Genomic DNA, 17,570 nt, shown 5'->3' with positions numbered 1-17,570 from the left:
AAGCGGGAACATTGAGTAAAATAAGACTTAATGTCGTGAAAGAGTCAGTGGAAAAGAACGCAGGAAAACAGAGAAGCTGTTGTATGCGTGTCAAGCATATTTGTGTGGATTGCGAAACGACTATATTGTGTTGGGTAGAAGAAGCTGATAGACGGGAACGAAAACAAATACAAAAAGAATTAGCATTTAGTGCTGAGAATGTTGTGTGTGTAAAAACAGTTCCATTGGAACAGAATGCTACTAATGAACCGAATGTATGTGCTTTTCCACATGTGTCCGAGGTGGCAACAGCTCCGCCACCAGCGTACAACACAAATCACTATCCCGTGGCAGAGATTTCGGCCCTAAAGGTCGATCTTGATCTGGACCGCTCTCCATTACCCCAGAGAACCGCAGAACAACTGGCACAGGACAGAGCGCGAATCGAACTGGAGGAAGCCAACCGAAGAGCAGCGCAAGCAGAGGCAGCGCGAGCAGAGGCAGAGGCAAGAGCAGCGCAAGCAGAGGCGGAGACCGCAGAGCGAGTTGCACAAATGGTAACAGCAAGGCTTCAGGGACAGCTACCAACACCGCCAGTACAGCAGGGGGAGGCAGACTCCTCACCACAGGCCGCGGCAAGCAGCGAAGACGACGGAGAGGGGGAAGTTTCCGGGAAGACAGTTCCGGACACCCCGAAAGACGATAGACCGGGGACAAGCGGTCTGCCAAGGCTCACAAGATCACAAATGAAGCAAGAAAAGGTCAGTTTCACAGCGGCAAAGGTTAAAGTGTCGAATGTGACTGCTCCGATGGTTGAAGTTGCGGGCACGGACGGCCCAATGCTAGTTTTCAGAGCATGGACTATGTCAGACATGAAGGATGCAATGGCACATCTGCCAGATCCGCGAGACGCGGGCGAGAACTTTGCCAGCGAACTGCTCGCAGTGTGTAGGGAATTCAGCCCCACCACACAAGAACTGAAACGATTGCTAACGATAAGAATGGGCGCTGCGAACTGGGGCAAAGTGGCTGGCAAGCTGACAAAAACAGACGTTAGAAGAGTGCACGCCGACTGGGACCATGTCAGCAACGAACCGTACAGGAACGAAGTGGAAAACTTCTCAAAGCACATCATAGAAGCTTTCCCTGCGCGTGTGGACACCGAAAAAATCACGTGCTGCGTCCAGGAAAAGAACGAGACGGTGAGAAGCTATTATTTCAGACTTTTTGAGACATTTGCAAAGTACAGTGGCATAACTGAACCAGGCGACAGGGGAACAAAGGCAAGCACGTGGGAGAAACATCTGATGGGCTATTTCCTACAAGGTCTGAAACCCGAGATCAGGAGGGGAGCGAAAACCAGCTACGTAGGCTGGGAAGACGGTCGTCTGAACAGAATGCTGCAACACGCCATTCACGCCGAAAGAGACATCGAAGAAAGGAGCGGGAGGAAAAATCCCGTCACAATGGTAGTTGTGCAGCAACAACAATCACAACAACCCAATAAGCCTGAAAGTTCCGGTTCAAACCACGCTAATCGAAAAGGACAGAGAAGAAGAGCTGCTGGGGGAAGATGGAGCTGTTACATTTGTGCAACGAATGACCACATGATCAGAGACTGTACAAAATGTAGATTCTGCAAGAAGGAAGGGCATTGGAGCACCGCGTGTCCGGTCATGAATGCTGATTGAAACGAGGGGGCTGGAGAGCGGGACGGAGAGAGTTCGATTCTTGGTGGCGGATCTCTGGCTACAGCAAAGGGAAGTGAAAATATTCTTACTAACACATGCACACACGACGCAAACACAAACACATACACTGATTCTTTTTCTGCTTCTTGCAATGAAGAAACTGCTTGCAAACCACTTTGTGTGTCTGATGAAACTGTGAACAAAGCTGTGAATGATGAGTGTATGAGATTGTACAAAAGCGCAGGGTTTTCTGAAATGCCTATTTATCCATTACGGGTCAAAGGGGTAGTTATTGAGTTCTTAGTCGATTCTGGAGCGAGCCTGTCAACATTACGACCATGTGATTTACCATGCATTCCGAATTTAACCGGAAAAGTGTTTGAGAGCACTTCAGCCTCAGGCCATTTGATTTCTGACCGGTTAACCGAGCCGTTAGAGTGCGAAACGGAGGGTGGACGCTTTTTCAAACACGAGTTTGTTTGGTCACCCGGCTGTCCCGCACCTCTGATGGCTCGTGATCTAATGTGTAAATTAAATTTGTCTCTCTGTGCTGATCAGTATGGAATTAGCATCGAGGAGACACCACAAATTACTTGCACTAAATTTGAGCCGAAGTGGGCTTATGTCTGGCAGGTTACAGATATTGATGGGGCAGAAAAGATTTTGAAATTGGCAAAGAATCGTACAAACCCAGTCAATACAGAGTTTATGACAAATGAGAAAATGCATTGTACTTCACATGTGGTGGCAGAGCGTGATTCAAATTTTGAGAAAATGTGGTTTAATGCTGTGCAGAATGAGAGTGTGAAATTTGACAGGATTTTCTGGACGGAGAATGTGTGTGCGTTGTCTGCAGTGTTGTCTGACAGTCAGAAGGCTTGCTATCTGATGACAGAGAACACTGCATGCCACTTATCTGTCTCGAAGGCCATAAGCCAGCAATGGAGAGATATAGGGCTGTTTGTGAAAGAGTGTTTATCTGCCACAGACTGGGTGAAAGTTGACACACACACAGCAGAGAGCAAGAGTGTGGGGGCATTTAAGTCAAACTGTGATTTTAAACTTGAGGTCAAAAGAGACATGATTGCTATTGGGAAAAATGTGACAGCACAGGGGGGTATTTCTGCTTCAGAAATCGATATTTCTTTGGCACAAATACCACCAAACCTGTGGGCAAAAACCAAATATGACGTAGGCCTCATTAAGGGATGTGAACCAGCAGTGCCGGCCCGTGGGGTTGTGGGGCCCTAGGCAAGATCATGAAAATTGGCCCCACTGGAGTAAAAAACTCTCATAACAATTTTATGAAGGAAGAGAAAGCACATGATACGACAATTTCAATATTTAAGTTTGTAAATGTGTATTAAGTGTAGCATTCAAAAATGAAAAAAATATTTACATGAAACTCAAATAAATGAAATAAAATGTATAAATTGTACATAAATTATAATATATATATATATATATATATATATATATATATATATATATTAAAAAAAATTAGGCTATAGATTGCTCAATATATAAGTTTATAAAAGTGTAACATTCAACGTACATATGAAAAAACACTAAGAAACTAAGAGATTTTTAGCATAGCCCTAGCCTAGTACATAAAAGACAGAAAGCACACATAAAAAATAAAGCATAAAATAAAGCATAAATTAAAGGTATTTTTGTAAATGCAGTAGTAATTATGCATGACTAGAAATGCAGTAGGCTACTACATTTGTACTTTTTACTGATGATCACAATAATAAAAATGTTTTGTATTATTTTTAAATGTTTAAATATTAATTTGGAAAGAGGGAGAAACCTGTTTTTAGCGGGAAGGGAGAATGGATGGGGTGGGTTAGGACTGCATGATAATAATGGAACTGATAATCACAATTATTTTGCTCAAAATTATAATAGTGATTATTAATGACCATTATTCTCAGTTGAGAAATTGCAGAAAAAGAGACAGTTAATATAAATTAATTGCATAAATAGTATATTAAAAGGGGTAAAACGGCCATTTTGAGGTCTGAGATGGTCCACCTTAATTTAAAAAAACTACGATAACTTCATCAGAGAATTAAAATCTATACAAAATGCATGGGTAGATAATTCTTAACACGCTGAATGTGGCCCAATTTTTCCATGTCTGTCTGTCTGCGACTGCGATCATGGGCATTGTTACATTTATTAGTAAAACTAATAATACAGCAATAAATAACGCACTATTTATAGAAGTCAGAAGAACACACCTTTACTTTGAGCTTGTCTTTATTCCTCAACCACTTTCCTCTTCCTTTTTTCAGCTCCAGAAAGATGGCGTTTGGATGCCATTTCTACCACAGTTTAACATATTATTATTTATTCAATTAACTAAAAATAGCATTGCTGTATGACTACGACTCTGACGAGACTTCGTGACGTTATGACAGACAAGAGGCAATCCAAATGTGAAGTCGATATTACCATAGAGATTATAATATTTGGTATTTTATTTTTGACAGCACATTTTCTGTCATGCAAAATGCCTCATATAGGCCTAAGAAATTAAGCATTACTAAAGGGTAAGAGCACCACAAAAAAAAAATGTCTCTTGTTTCTAAAACGTGAGCATTTTGGAGAGAAGTGTGGTGGAATCCGTGGGTGTGAATACTGTGATAATTACGGTACTCGAGGTCTCCCACTATGTCTCGGGCGGTATTATGCAAATTAGCATGTGACGAGCTACTGTGTATATTTCTTATGTTTTTGTATTTTATTCGTTCTATTGTTATGTATTTATTATCTTTTTCGGAAATTTGTCATGTTTGAACTACACAGAGCTATCCTTTTTATATATGTTGTAGGTCTGGGTAATTTATTAGATACTCACCGTCTCTGTGAACTGTATCATGATTAGTCAGGTCCATGCAATGCGTCCGGCTTTTCTGACTGCGAAAGTCGAGATGCACGCACCTGAGTGAATTCTCAATATTATGCTCAATTAACGATTTATAAAATATAGTATTTGTTAGATATAGGGGCCCCCTCTGGCAAGGCGGGGCCCTAGGCGACCGCCTATGTCGCCTAATGGACGGGCCGGCTCTGGAACCAGTTGTGATAACACCAAAATCTGATTTCAGACCATGTAAAGCGCAATATCCCTTGAAACGTGAGGCAATAGAGGGCATAAAACCAGTGTTTGATGCTCTGCTGAAGGAGGGAGTAATTAGACCTTGCAATGATTCACCTGTCAGAACCCCCATTTTTCCTGTAAAGAAAACACAGAACCCAGGTGAACCATTGCAATGGAGATTTGTTCAGGACCTCCAGGCGGTGAATTCAGCAATCATCGCTCGCGCCCCCCGGGTACCCAATCCTTATACCATTCTAACTCAGATTCCAGAAAATGCAACATACTTTACTGTGGTAGATTTGGCTAATGCTTTCTTTAGCGTTCCAGTTGATGAGAAAAGCCAGTTTTGGTTTGCATTTGATTTCAATGGCAGGGGGTACACATTTACGAGATTATGTCAGGGTTTTTGTGAGGCCCCAACTTTATACAATGAAGCGCTCAGAAGAAGTATTGAGAATTTGACTTTGTCAGAAGGAACAGCACTGTTGTCATATGTTGATGACCTTTTGATTTGTTCAGTGAATGAAGCTGTGTGCAGGGCTGACAGTGTGTCTCTCCTCAAGCATCTCGAGAGGGAGGGCCACAAGGCCAGCCTTTCCAAGCTGCAGTTTGTAAAACAGGAAGTGACCTTCTTGGGGCATGTTATCAGACCGAATAGCAAAGCATTGTCACAGAAAAGGGTGCAGGGCATAAAAGAAGCCCCAAAACCTGTAACAAAAAAACAGATGTTGTCATTTTTGGGGATGTGTGCTTACTGCCGAACATTTATCCCCAATTATGCCATTTTAGAACAGCCCCTACGAGCCCTTACAACAGGGAAGGGGTTGAGGTCATGTGACAGACTTGTTTGGACAAGTGAAGCTGAGATAGCATTTGATAACATGAAAAGACAGTTGTGTATGGCTCCTTCGTTAGGCCTTCCGGTCGTTGACCGTCCGTTCACGCAAATGGTCGATGAGAGAAATGGCTTTATGGCTTCTGTGCTCCTGCAAAAACACGGTGATCGTTCCAGACCTGTAGCCTATTTTTCCAGCAAACTAGACCCTGTAGCGGCAGGGCTGCCACACTGCCTCCGGGCAGTGGCGGCAGCTGAGCTGGCCGTGATGGCTTCAAGAGAGTTTGTGGGCTATGCTGATTTGACCTTAGAGGTCCCGCATGCGGTGTCTTTGATTTTGCAGGAGCAGAGAACATCACACTTGTTTACAGCCCGATGGCTGAGGTATCATACGATTTTGCTTGATATGCCAAATATCACTGTCAAAAGATGTACAAGATTGAATCCGGCGACTCTTTTGCCCACACAACAGGACGGCGAAGAGCATCATTGTTTGTCGGCCCTCGAGCAGGTGTGCACACCACGTCCAGATTTGTTAGACATTCCGCTTGAAAATTGTGACAATGTCCTCTTTGTGGATGGATCTGCGTCGAAAAATCCACAAACAGGACAGAATAACGTAGGTTATGCGGTAACGACTGAATTTGAAACTGTAAAATCTGGCAGACTGCCATCTCATTACTCCGCACAGGCAGCTGAGTTAGTTGCCCTGACTGAAGCATGCAGACTAATGACTGGTAAATGCGTGACGATTTACACAGACTCGCGTTATGCTTTTGGGGTCACACACGACTTTGGCGCTTTGTGGAAACACAGAGAATTTTTGAAGTCAGACGGCCGACCCATACTGAATGCTACTTTGGTGTCTGACCTTTTGGAGGCTATTCTGCTTCCAGACAAGATTGCCGTTTGCAAATGCGCAGCGCACACTAACGATAAGACTTCTATCTCAACAGGCAACGCCAGAGCAGATATGGCGGCAAAAACAGCGGCAACGACCCAGACTGAAGTAGAGACCAGCGCCGCCACCTGCGTATCAATTGACATTAACCTTCATAACAACATTTCTCCTTGTTTACAGAGCATGCAGTCTTTTTCCACAGGAGCTGAGAAAAACAAATGGAAGGCGGCAGGCTGCCGCCTTGTGGATGATGTATGGACATCTGTTGGGGGGAAGCCGTGCCTGCCAAGCCACTTTTTCCAGCATTATTCTAGATTGACACATGGGAAAGATCATGTGTCAAAGGCGGGGATGATTATGCAAATAAGAGAATTGTGGTTTACCAAAGGGTTCACAATATATGCTGAAAATTTTTGCAAAAAATGTGTGATTTGTACCGCATACAACATTGCACGGGGCATCAAAACACCGCTGGCAAGCCAGCCAGCCCCAGACGGGCCATTTGAATATTTGATGGTCGATTTCATTGAACTGACCCCTTGTGGAAAACAGAAATATTGTCTGGTTTTTGTTGATATGTTTTCAAAGTGGGTGGAAATTTTTCCCACCTCAAAACAGGATGCTGCGGCAGTGGCGAAAGCGCTGCTAACCGAGATCCTGCCCCGATGGGGCGTGCCAAAGAAGATAAGCTCAGATAACGGGCGTCATTTCGTCAATGAGACGATCAAACAGGTGGGTCAGTTCTTGGGAATCGATCTGAGAACACACTGTGCATATCACGCTGCCAGCGGAGGTGCGGTTGAACGTGAGAACCAGACGGTGAAGACCAAACTGGCAAAATGTTGCGAAGAAACGGGATTGTCATGGGTGAAGGCACTACCCATTGTACTGATGTACATGAGAATGAGAAAGAGAGTAAAAACGAATTTGAGCCCATTTGAAATTCTATTTGGTAGACCACCATTCATGGGTATAGTGGGGGAAAAAAGGCGGCTTCCATCAACAGATGTGTGTGAGAATGAAATGTTGAATTACTGCAAAGAAATGTCGTGTCTGCTATCTGCTGTTTCTGTGCAGGTAAAGGCAGCTCAGAGCAAGGTGGCAGAGACGTTCCTGCACAACGTCAGACCAGGTGATTACGTGGTGATCCGCGACCTCAGGAGGAATGGACCTCATATCACCGTATGCCAAAAAAGAACTGGTCAGGGTGTTGCTATCCAGCTTTAATGAATGTGGGTACTTCTGTGTACTTGCCAAACAAAGTGGGTAAAAGAGAAAAAAGAGATATTAACATTTTGCCTGATGCTTTGCCAAATAGTTATGCAGGATATACATTGGCAGACCCGTGGACAACACCAGGGGCAAACATAGGTTGGTCAATTTTCCTGGGGGTGGGAACAACTGTAGCAATCAACAAGATCAATGGGTTAGCATGGACGGTACTAGCAATAGCCAATAGCACAGAAAATGCCTTTACCCTAATAAACGATGAGATGAAATTAGTTCGCGAAGCCGTCATTCAAAATAGATTGGTTTTGGACACTCTCACGGCAGAGAGGGGTGGAGTTTGTAAAATGTTGGGAGTATCGTGTTGTTTTAACATTCCTGATTACAGTGACAACTTAACCAATATCATCGAGCACATGAGAGAAGCTGTAAAGGAGCCGCCTCAGGCTGCTGGTAGTGAGTGGATGGAGTGGCTGATGTCCGCATGGTCTGGGTGGGTTTTCAGAATAATTCAAACTGTCGTGCCAATTGTGGGTATGGGATTATTAATTCTGTTTTGTTTACCATGCATTATGAAGTGTGTTTCCAGCTCAGTGCAGAGATTAATCAAGGCGGGGACAGCAGCGCCAGTTCAAGCAGTGAAACTGACTCTGTATCCAATAACTGATGGGGAGCAGTGTGATGATTATGACAGTGATGAAGTGTATGCCGACATGGTTTAAATGTGTTTTCCTTTTGCCTTTCTGGGATCATGAAAGGGGATTTTCTAAACCTTGATTGTTTAGGGTTTGATATCATTGATTGACAGTTCTATTTACTGTGTTTTCTTTTATTATTATTACTGTTTCTTGTTTTATTTTTTATTTTTTTTTTTATTTTTTTTTCATTGTAAGAGTGATGATGTGTTCAGAAGGTTTAAAGCAGCGGCCACCCGTGTTACGAGGGGGCGTACAAGTGTAAGGGTTTGAAATGAGGGATTTCCTTTAATGTATTTTGTTTTTAAACCTTTTTTCTCTATTTTAAAACTGTGAAATCAGATACAGGGTAGATGAAGTTTTTCCATAATATTATTTTTTCCTTCATATAGGGTGACCGAGGGTCCGACCTGGTGTTGGGGTTGCGATAACAGTGTTTATCCAACTAGCCCGGCCTCATATGAATCTTTACTTGCTTGCTAAACAATTGAGGGCCTATCCCTTACAAAAAAAAAAAAAAAAGCCTAAACTTTTCCATCTCAGATTTTTCTACAAGCTTCAAGTAAAATGATCAGGTATATGAAAGTCAGTAATGAGGAGTATAACTGTGATGTAAAGAGAAACTTGAAGTTGTTGTATTCTTGGGAATTCAATAGTAAAATGGATTTGATTAATTTTAGAAAGTAGAAATGAATTTTTATTATTTTGTTGGTTATCAGAGAATGATAAACAGGGGGGAATTGTAAGTGAAAAATTCATTGTTCCTGTGTTTTGTTCATTTGAACTTATTGATTTCATTTAACTGTGTATTGACCATGTGCTTCTGTGGGGGTTTTTCTTTTCTAACAGCTGAAAAAGGGACAGGAAGACTGGATAATAAAATATCTTGCACCTGGACACGAGAAAGGGTCCAGGCAGGAGAATACAGGGGTCATTTAGCAATAAACGTGGGGTCCCCTGCCCTCCCCTTAGGGGAAGCAGGAGGTAATCTAGCAGGAGGCAATTTAGGTCATAAATGAAGGCCTTTTGAACTATCAAGAATCAAAGAACAGTATAGTCTGCTCAGGGGGGGAAATAAGAAACTAGTCCAAACCAGTTGAAAATAGAAGGTGTCTTTTCTGTAAAATTCCACTAAACAGAAAGGTGTGGTCAAGATGCAGGGGACCTGTATAAAATGTCTCAGTTTTATGATGTCTTCAGGATTGTCTGTTTTTCATGGCTGGGTGGCTGCAGTCTGTGAAAAGAATCCTCAGAGAATAAAGCCTTTTTCTTCTTTATTACAATTTTGCCTTTTGAGTGTTGTCTTACACCTGTGATGCTGTTTTTCCCAGTGAGATAAAAATTGCTATTACAACCCCAATCATCCTAGAATTATTAATTCTTTACAAAAAGAGCTATTCAAATCATCAGGTGAAATTGTTTTCAGGAAGTAGCAGTAAAGCAAGAAGAAGAAGTGCAAGATAGTTTTTCTAAATTTCATTTGACTCTATGTGCCTATAGGGGTGGGTTGGGGATGGTGGCAATGTAGTATCTGGATATTTGCCGCGGGACGAGGGCTTCGATTACCTCTCTCTTTTTTGACCATACATGTGTTTGCACCCCTGTAATTAGGTCTGGAAATATTAGGTTAGAAGCCCGTTTTAGAGAGCCTCTACAAAACACAGTAAACATTTTAATTTATGCAATCTACGATTCTCTACTTGAAATATCAAATCGAAGACAGGTGTTGGCAGAACACTACTGAAGGGTTTGAAATGAACACTGTGGAGTTAACGGAAATTATGGATAACATCGCGTGTAATATAAATTTTTTAGGAGTACTCGCTAGCGATCATTTTCCAAAAGAACCGCTGACAGATCTCCCGGCTCTATTAATTTGTAATACGGATCGATCGGACGAACCGGGACGCCACTGGTTAGCTATGTATATGGATCGAAACGGGGTCGGATGCTTTTTTGACAGCTTTGGGAATCCTCCGGATTCAGATTTTTTTCCTCCATCCATTCTCGACTTTCTAAAAAACAATTCTACACGAGTTCATCATTCTACCAGACAAGTCCAAGATTTTACATCAGTCACCTGTGGACAACATTGTGTATTTTTTCTGTATCATATTTCACGGGGTGTTGAGTATGAGGATATAATGAATTTTTACCATAACGATAATCTATTAAGAAATGATACTATGGTGTCTCTTTTCGTGAAAAAATTGAAACCCCGGGTCTGTGGTAGTAAAAGATTTAAATGTATCCAGTGTGTACAGTCTGGTAAAATGTTCCAGTCTTATTAATTCCTGTGTAACTAATAAACGACTCGTAAACAGATGAATAAATTTGTTTTCTTTTATTTGACATCAAAAACAATAACACATAAATGTTATAAACAACATGCTGTACAATAACATACAAATTCTCACACATGATAATATTCTGTAAAAAAACAACAACCAACAACAACAAAAAAAAAACATAGGTATCCCATTACATATAATTGTTAAAAATCCATCCATTCTTTTTCATCTACACTGGCTGGGTTAAATACTTTTTCATCAGAATCGTGTGCGTGTGTGTGTGTGTGTCGTTTTTTCAAAGACTTAGTAGGTACAGTACCAAAGTCATCCGCGTGTGTTTTTCTTTTAAACGATTCAATCATCCGTCTTACATTATGATTGGTTACAGTCGAATGAGGAATCTTTAATGCCACAAATGCATCCAGAAAGTCATACCACCCTACAGGGCGACGATTGTCATGTATCGTCTGTGGTGAAGTTAGACTTTTTACCAGATCAAATATATGGGACCCTGGAATGATTCTCCCTTTATAAACAAATTCTCCATCAACTGTCCATGAAGACACGTGTTTGTCTTTCGACATTTTATCCATAATATATTTTACATTTTTTAACCTTTTCTGAGGAATATTGGTTAAAACTTCTGAGAGGATTGGGTCATCACCGACGTCATCATTCCTAACATCGGGGGTGTGGGAGGGGGGAGGTGTCTCGTGTTCCGGTAATGTAAGAGTTAGAGTGTTACTTTCCATATCACCGTGTTTTACCACACTTAAGAATCGTTGTAAAACATTAGTGTAGAGCTTGGATTTTTCGTAAGTGTTCAAATCATGCCTCTGCAGTATATCTCTAATAGATGAATCCAAGTCATTCTCCACAGCCGTATGAATATTTTCACGAAGCGGTGCAGTCCTTAGTCTATCCAGCTGATGTTTTGGCACGAGATACAATTTCTCGGCATGTTGCATTTTTCTCTTCAGATTCAGTTTCTAGTTATGAGACTGGTTATGAAAGGAAGCGCTACACTGAGAAGGGGAAGCAGAAAACCCCCTTTTTGATTAATCATACGTCTCTTCCTGCTGATATTAATCTTTTTATTAGCAACGTACTTTATCTCCTTTTTCCTTCTTTTTAAAGACCCGTGCTGTTTCACAGTTAGGGGGATCTTGCCATGAAGAATATTGAGAGCCACTTCACATAGAGCCAATATTAACTCATCGGGTGAAGATTGCAGAATAACATGTCGCTGCTTGGGTGAGCTCTTGTATAATAACTTTAAGAGGTAGAGATTTCTGGAAAGCCTCGTGCTCATTGTTACTTCTGGACGTACACCACCGGATAGTCTGACAGTAAATCCGTTCTGAGCCGAAATTTTTCAGGGGTATGTGGTTTATAATCTATTAACAAGTAGCTGTAAGGACGTTCAGTTGCATCCTGGTACGCTTCAATAAAAAACTTTGTATTCCCTGGGTACATCTGCCGTCCCAAAATACCAATCTGCTGCTTATTGCGAGGGTTTTTAAATATTATTAAATAATTTGTATTAAGACCTATTGTTCTGGTAGATTTACCCTGGAAAAACAGATTCTGTATTAATAGCAAACAGCTAATCTTATTGTGATGTATGTATTGTGTAAAAATCTTCTCGACTTCTCCGTTAGAAGCAGCTTGACTCATAACATCGTCCAAGATAAGGAGCGATCTTTTACCAGGAGGGAATAATGAGTCATCATCCAATTTCTGTGGTATGCCTTCAATGAATTTAATATCAAAAGCATGTAACATTTGATCATACATTGGCTGCCAGGATGTATACACATACACAAAATTGTCAAATTTAACAGAACACATTTTGTCTGAATTATACATTAGAGTCTTCACAAAAAAAGTCTTCCCACAATTACTTGGACCGGCAACGACAGCCGAGAATGGGTGCTGCATTCTGCAGTCAAAAACATCTGTTTCACACATTTTCAAAATATTGTTAAAACCCGTAAGGTAAGGTAGTATAATCTGGTTGGAGTACTCGCTTATTGTACACAAGTCTGAAACTTTTCACGATTGATCTATTGTGCAATGTGAATCCCCTCTTATTACGTGTAATGGTCTCTGTGCGGGGAAACAGCTGCATCGTGTCACGTGATTCCACATAGGCACGCACTAGCCCTATCAGACTATGCAATGTGACTATTTGGGCATTCTCTGCATTGAGTGTAATACCCTTCGCTTTGAGACACGTATAGCCTTTTGCTGTCTGATACCCATAAGATTTTGGTCCTGACGAGGCATACTCTGTTATGAAATCATCTGGAACTAATTCGCTCGTGAGCTGTCCGAGATAAGAACCTGTTTCAGGCATCCATTCGCCGTTTTTTGATACAAAGATCACGCTGTCTGTATCGGCATAAATCACACGTTCGTCTAATTTGTCCAAAAGATTATACAGCTCGAGTCGTGCGTAAGCAGTGGTGAAAGCACCAATAAAAACGTTAACGTCCCGTGTGGGGCACGGGTCACGTTCTGCATATGACCACTGAATCAAAGCCACTGAATCAGATACAAACGAAAAGTGTTTTATAATCCGTCCAGCACCACCAAAAAGACATTGTGTGAATTCTTCGGGCTCTGTCAAAAGCTCTGTGGTAGGTAAATGGGTACGCAAAGAGAAACGGCCCCATAAGGTATTCAAGATGAGCTTAGCAATGGATCTTTTTGCCGAATTATGCATTATTTTAGTGATGTCTAGCTGAACGCCCTGCTTATCGAGATAATCGTCAACGTACGTTTGTTTGTCATCCTCTGTCACTACATGCGAGGGGAAGCCAGATGCCTCCTGTTTGAATTTTAGGAATGTTTTGACATAATCGGTAAACAGACTGTCAGAGCTTTGTGGAAAATGCCACACCTCGTGAATTTTAACCACCTGATAACCGTGCTGAATAGCTCGATGTAATTCAACGCTGACCCATGTAGCTGTAATACATCTCTCAACCTCTGTGTGGCAGCATTGAGGGTCCTGAATCTGATTCTCTGCACAAGTCCTGCACAAAGGGAACATTAATTTACCTGAGCATCTGTAAGGTAGAACAGGGTGAAATAGCTTACGTGGTGGTAGCACTGTCACTTTGACGAGACCAAAATAATTCTCTATCCCTTCAAAGTCCTTGAAGATAATTTTAGGATGGCCGATAGGATACGTTTTACTCGACTGAACGAATGGGTATAGCGATGTGAAATCATAATAATCCACTCGTTCATCATCAGCTGTTTTGTGGTACAATTTATACGCGTTTGTGCGTCCACCAAATAATGCATCCCGAGGTCTCAGCCTCTCAGGTGCCTCGTAAGATGACATGAACTGAATGACATCAGGATCTGTTTGTTTTGCTAGATCCCATTCACATTCCCAGATAGTAATCACTCGTAAGGAGTACACTTTACGAAGTGTTTCTATCTTTCATCCAACTGCCTTCTGAGAGTACCAAAAGACACTTTTGATAAAGGCTGAATTTCTTCTGCCTTAAATCGACAATTGTGTCCATGGTAAAAACAACCTAGGAATTCCAAGGCTGTCTTCGTCCCATCACCAGACTCATAATACCCATCAACGTGATAAGGTCCGAAGGATTGCTCTCCGTGATTTAAGGCATGCTGTACATCAATGTTTTGGGTATTTTTAATATATTCGAGCCATTGAATGGATGCGTTTGAAAACGTCTTGTGTTGATTAACATACGCGTGACTGTGTGTAAGTGCCACTGTATCTCGACTCAAAAAAATTGTTTTGAATACTTTCATGCATGTTCCTGCCAATGTCACAGATTTAAACGGATCAATGTTTGTACATTCGAGGAATTCTTCACGATATTTTATACACGCCTGTCGTAAGATAACCACGTCATTCCTACAGTAAAAAGCTAGCTCCTTTTTAAAGTCAAAGACACTGCCTGACACACCTGCGTACCATGTGTCAAATCTGACACGCTCGGTTTCACTCATTGTCTCATAACCGTAAAACTCTTTTGCCGGATAGGGACCCACATAATTTGCATTCTCCAATCTGTTGAAATGATGCGGGAAAAATCCCTTTTCGCTCACGCTTAAGTTTAACGCTGCCGGTACCTTGCCTAGCGAAAAAGGGATAAATTGAAAACTGTCTATAAATCGCTGTCTAAACGCTGTGTCATACATATGCAATATTCTACATCCCTGCATAATAATCTTTGGACTTATTCCTTCGTTGCTAAGATACTCTAACAGGATGTAGGAATCAAATCCCGATGCGTTGTGAGCTACAAATGTGTCATCACTGTATTTCGGCCGCCTGAAGTGTTTAATCAGACGTGCCACACAATCTGTTCCTCCAGCTTCAAACGTCTCACCTGTCTGTGTCATTGCGCATACAAAATTAGCCACATGTTTATCATTCTGATACATTGTCTCAAAGTCATAATAAATGTATTTTTCATCATTTTTTTCAGACTTTAGAGGTTGGATGTAGCATTCGTGACTACCTTCACTTGTCAAAATCTCGTTGCAATGTACGCAGCACTCTGGAGAGCACTTGTGCGGTTTGATTTTATCAGCAGATCTTGCAACCCTATACAATCGTTGGCATTTAGTGCAGTATTTTAAAGTGTCACACTGCGATTTCTCAGTAGATGTACGCTCTTGTTTATGTGTTTCGTAGCAGAAGGTGTTTCTGCAGTATCTGAGGCAGTCTGGACATTGTCTATAGGATGTCGTACGTGTACGGCATTCGGAGGTGTTACAGATATTACAAACATATTTGCATTTATGGAGTCTCTTGTCGTTATGACCCTTGAGACAAAATTCACACACATAACTTGTGCCTAAGAAACCTTTCAAATTTTTTATCAAATAATAATGTTCTTCATGAATATATAAATTTACGGTCTTTGGATGTATTCCATCCATGTTTTTGTAGACATTGTTCTACAATTTTTACATTTAAATTTCTTTCGAAAATGTTCAGATCATGAAATCCTATTTTATCATACGGCATAAAACCACAGGCTGTGTGTATGTCTTTTGCTGTTTTTTGCAACTGCTGATCTGTGAATTCAGGGTTAAAAAAATATGCCAGACAATAACTAAGACACATATTATCGTTCAGATTCGTTGGACAAAATAAATGCATTTTATTTCGTTTTATAACTTCACTGATGGCAATGTCTGTGATTCTCCTACGTGCACCTGCTTGTCTGTCCATAGCTACCGAAACTCTTAGAGATAAAGAGTTGTCTGTTGACACGTCTCTGTTGCTTTGTGCAGCGCGTTCAATTTGATCAATGAATAATGATGCGTCGTGGTTGCTCTCAGGCGTTAATACTGTATTTATAGATGTGGGTAAGCTAGAACCATTTAGTGCTATATTTATATACCCCGTATCACCAGCCGTCAGTTGAGAAAAATGCACAATCTCATCTAAAATATTGTGTAGATGAATATTAAAATCTGCCAAGTCGTTTGTATCTATTTCACGGAGATTCAGTGTCCTATGGATTTCTAGTCCGTTGAAACGTGGTCGAGGAGTTATTACAAAGTTGCCTACACGTCCTCCTTCAGTCGTCAACGTATGAATTTCGTCCTGACTAAGACCCATATTAGGGAGTTGGTGATTATAATTCGTAAACCCATTACCGGACTGTACGTTTTCATCATCATCACCTTCAGACGTTTCTAACCACGTTCGTTGTTCGGCTATAATATTTTGTAATCTTTCGGATGTGGATAGTTCACTTGTGTTTAGCATCCCTAGTTGTTCACGTATTAAAAGACGCAATTGCTCATTAGTACTGTGACGCCTTGATCTTACATGTTCTACGTCTTCATCTGAGTCTGACTGCATATCAGTGTAACATCTTTTAGATGACATTTTGGGGGTTATATTATTTTTTATTTAAAAATGTGTTACTAGTAGACTACAAACGAATACTCCAACACCACTACCATTCATAAACAATATTATTGATGGCTAATGACTACGGATAACAACAACAACCTGTAGCAGTAATACAAAATAACAATGACGGTCAAATGAATAAAAAATTATAACAATCATATGAATTAAAAAAAATAATCAATTACCAAATATGAAAACTAGAGATTGTAAGCTTTCAAATGATATATAGTTTGTCAAGATTAGTTTAGGTTTAGTATAGGGTATTAGGCTATACTGTTTTAAATGTGTAACAGATTTGGGCCCGCCGGCGGGCCGGTAACACTTAAGGGGTTCGCTAATGACTACGGATAACAACTGTAGGAATAATACAAATAACAACAACAAAACGTAACAGAAATAAAAAATAGTGTATTCTACATTAAAAACTACACATATTCATAACACATATTCATAACTTTCAAGTGAAAACGCTAAAATAACAGTCAAATTAATAAAAAATAGTGTATCCTACATTAAAAACCACATATTCATAACGTTAAAGTGAAAACGCTAAAATAATAATCAAATGAATAAAAAGAAATCAGTAATTATGAGATGTAACATAACTTCTCATGAATGCTTCATGTCTTTCCATTAATAATCTGGATAACATTCAGACGTTCATTTAAAAAAGAGTTAATGCATTGTTACCGTTATTAACTGTTGTCCAGGACGCATTTCTCCATTCTCCTCTCGTGTTTAAAAGATCGTTACAAAGTTCTCCGTTTACATCCTGACAAATCCCCAAAACGTTTGATTCACCCGGTGAAATATTCCTCTCGCTGTGTTTGATACTCCACAAAGAAACGTGTTCACCCAATAATATTCCTCACAAAGAATAATGGTCTGATACTCCTTAAAAGATCCCGTGAAACAT

This window comes from Scardinius erythrophthalmus (genome assembly GCF_964197995.2).
Source record: "Scardinius erythrophthalmus genome assembly, chromosome: 24".
In the NCBI taxonomy this organism is placed as follows: domain Eukaryota; kingdom Metazoa; phylum Chordata; class Actinopteri; order Cypriniformes; family Leuciscidae; genus Scardinius; species Scardinius erythrophthalmus.
Note: the sequence above shows the minus strand (reverse complement) of the source record.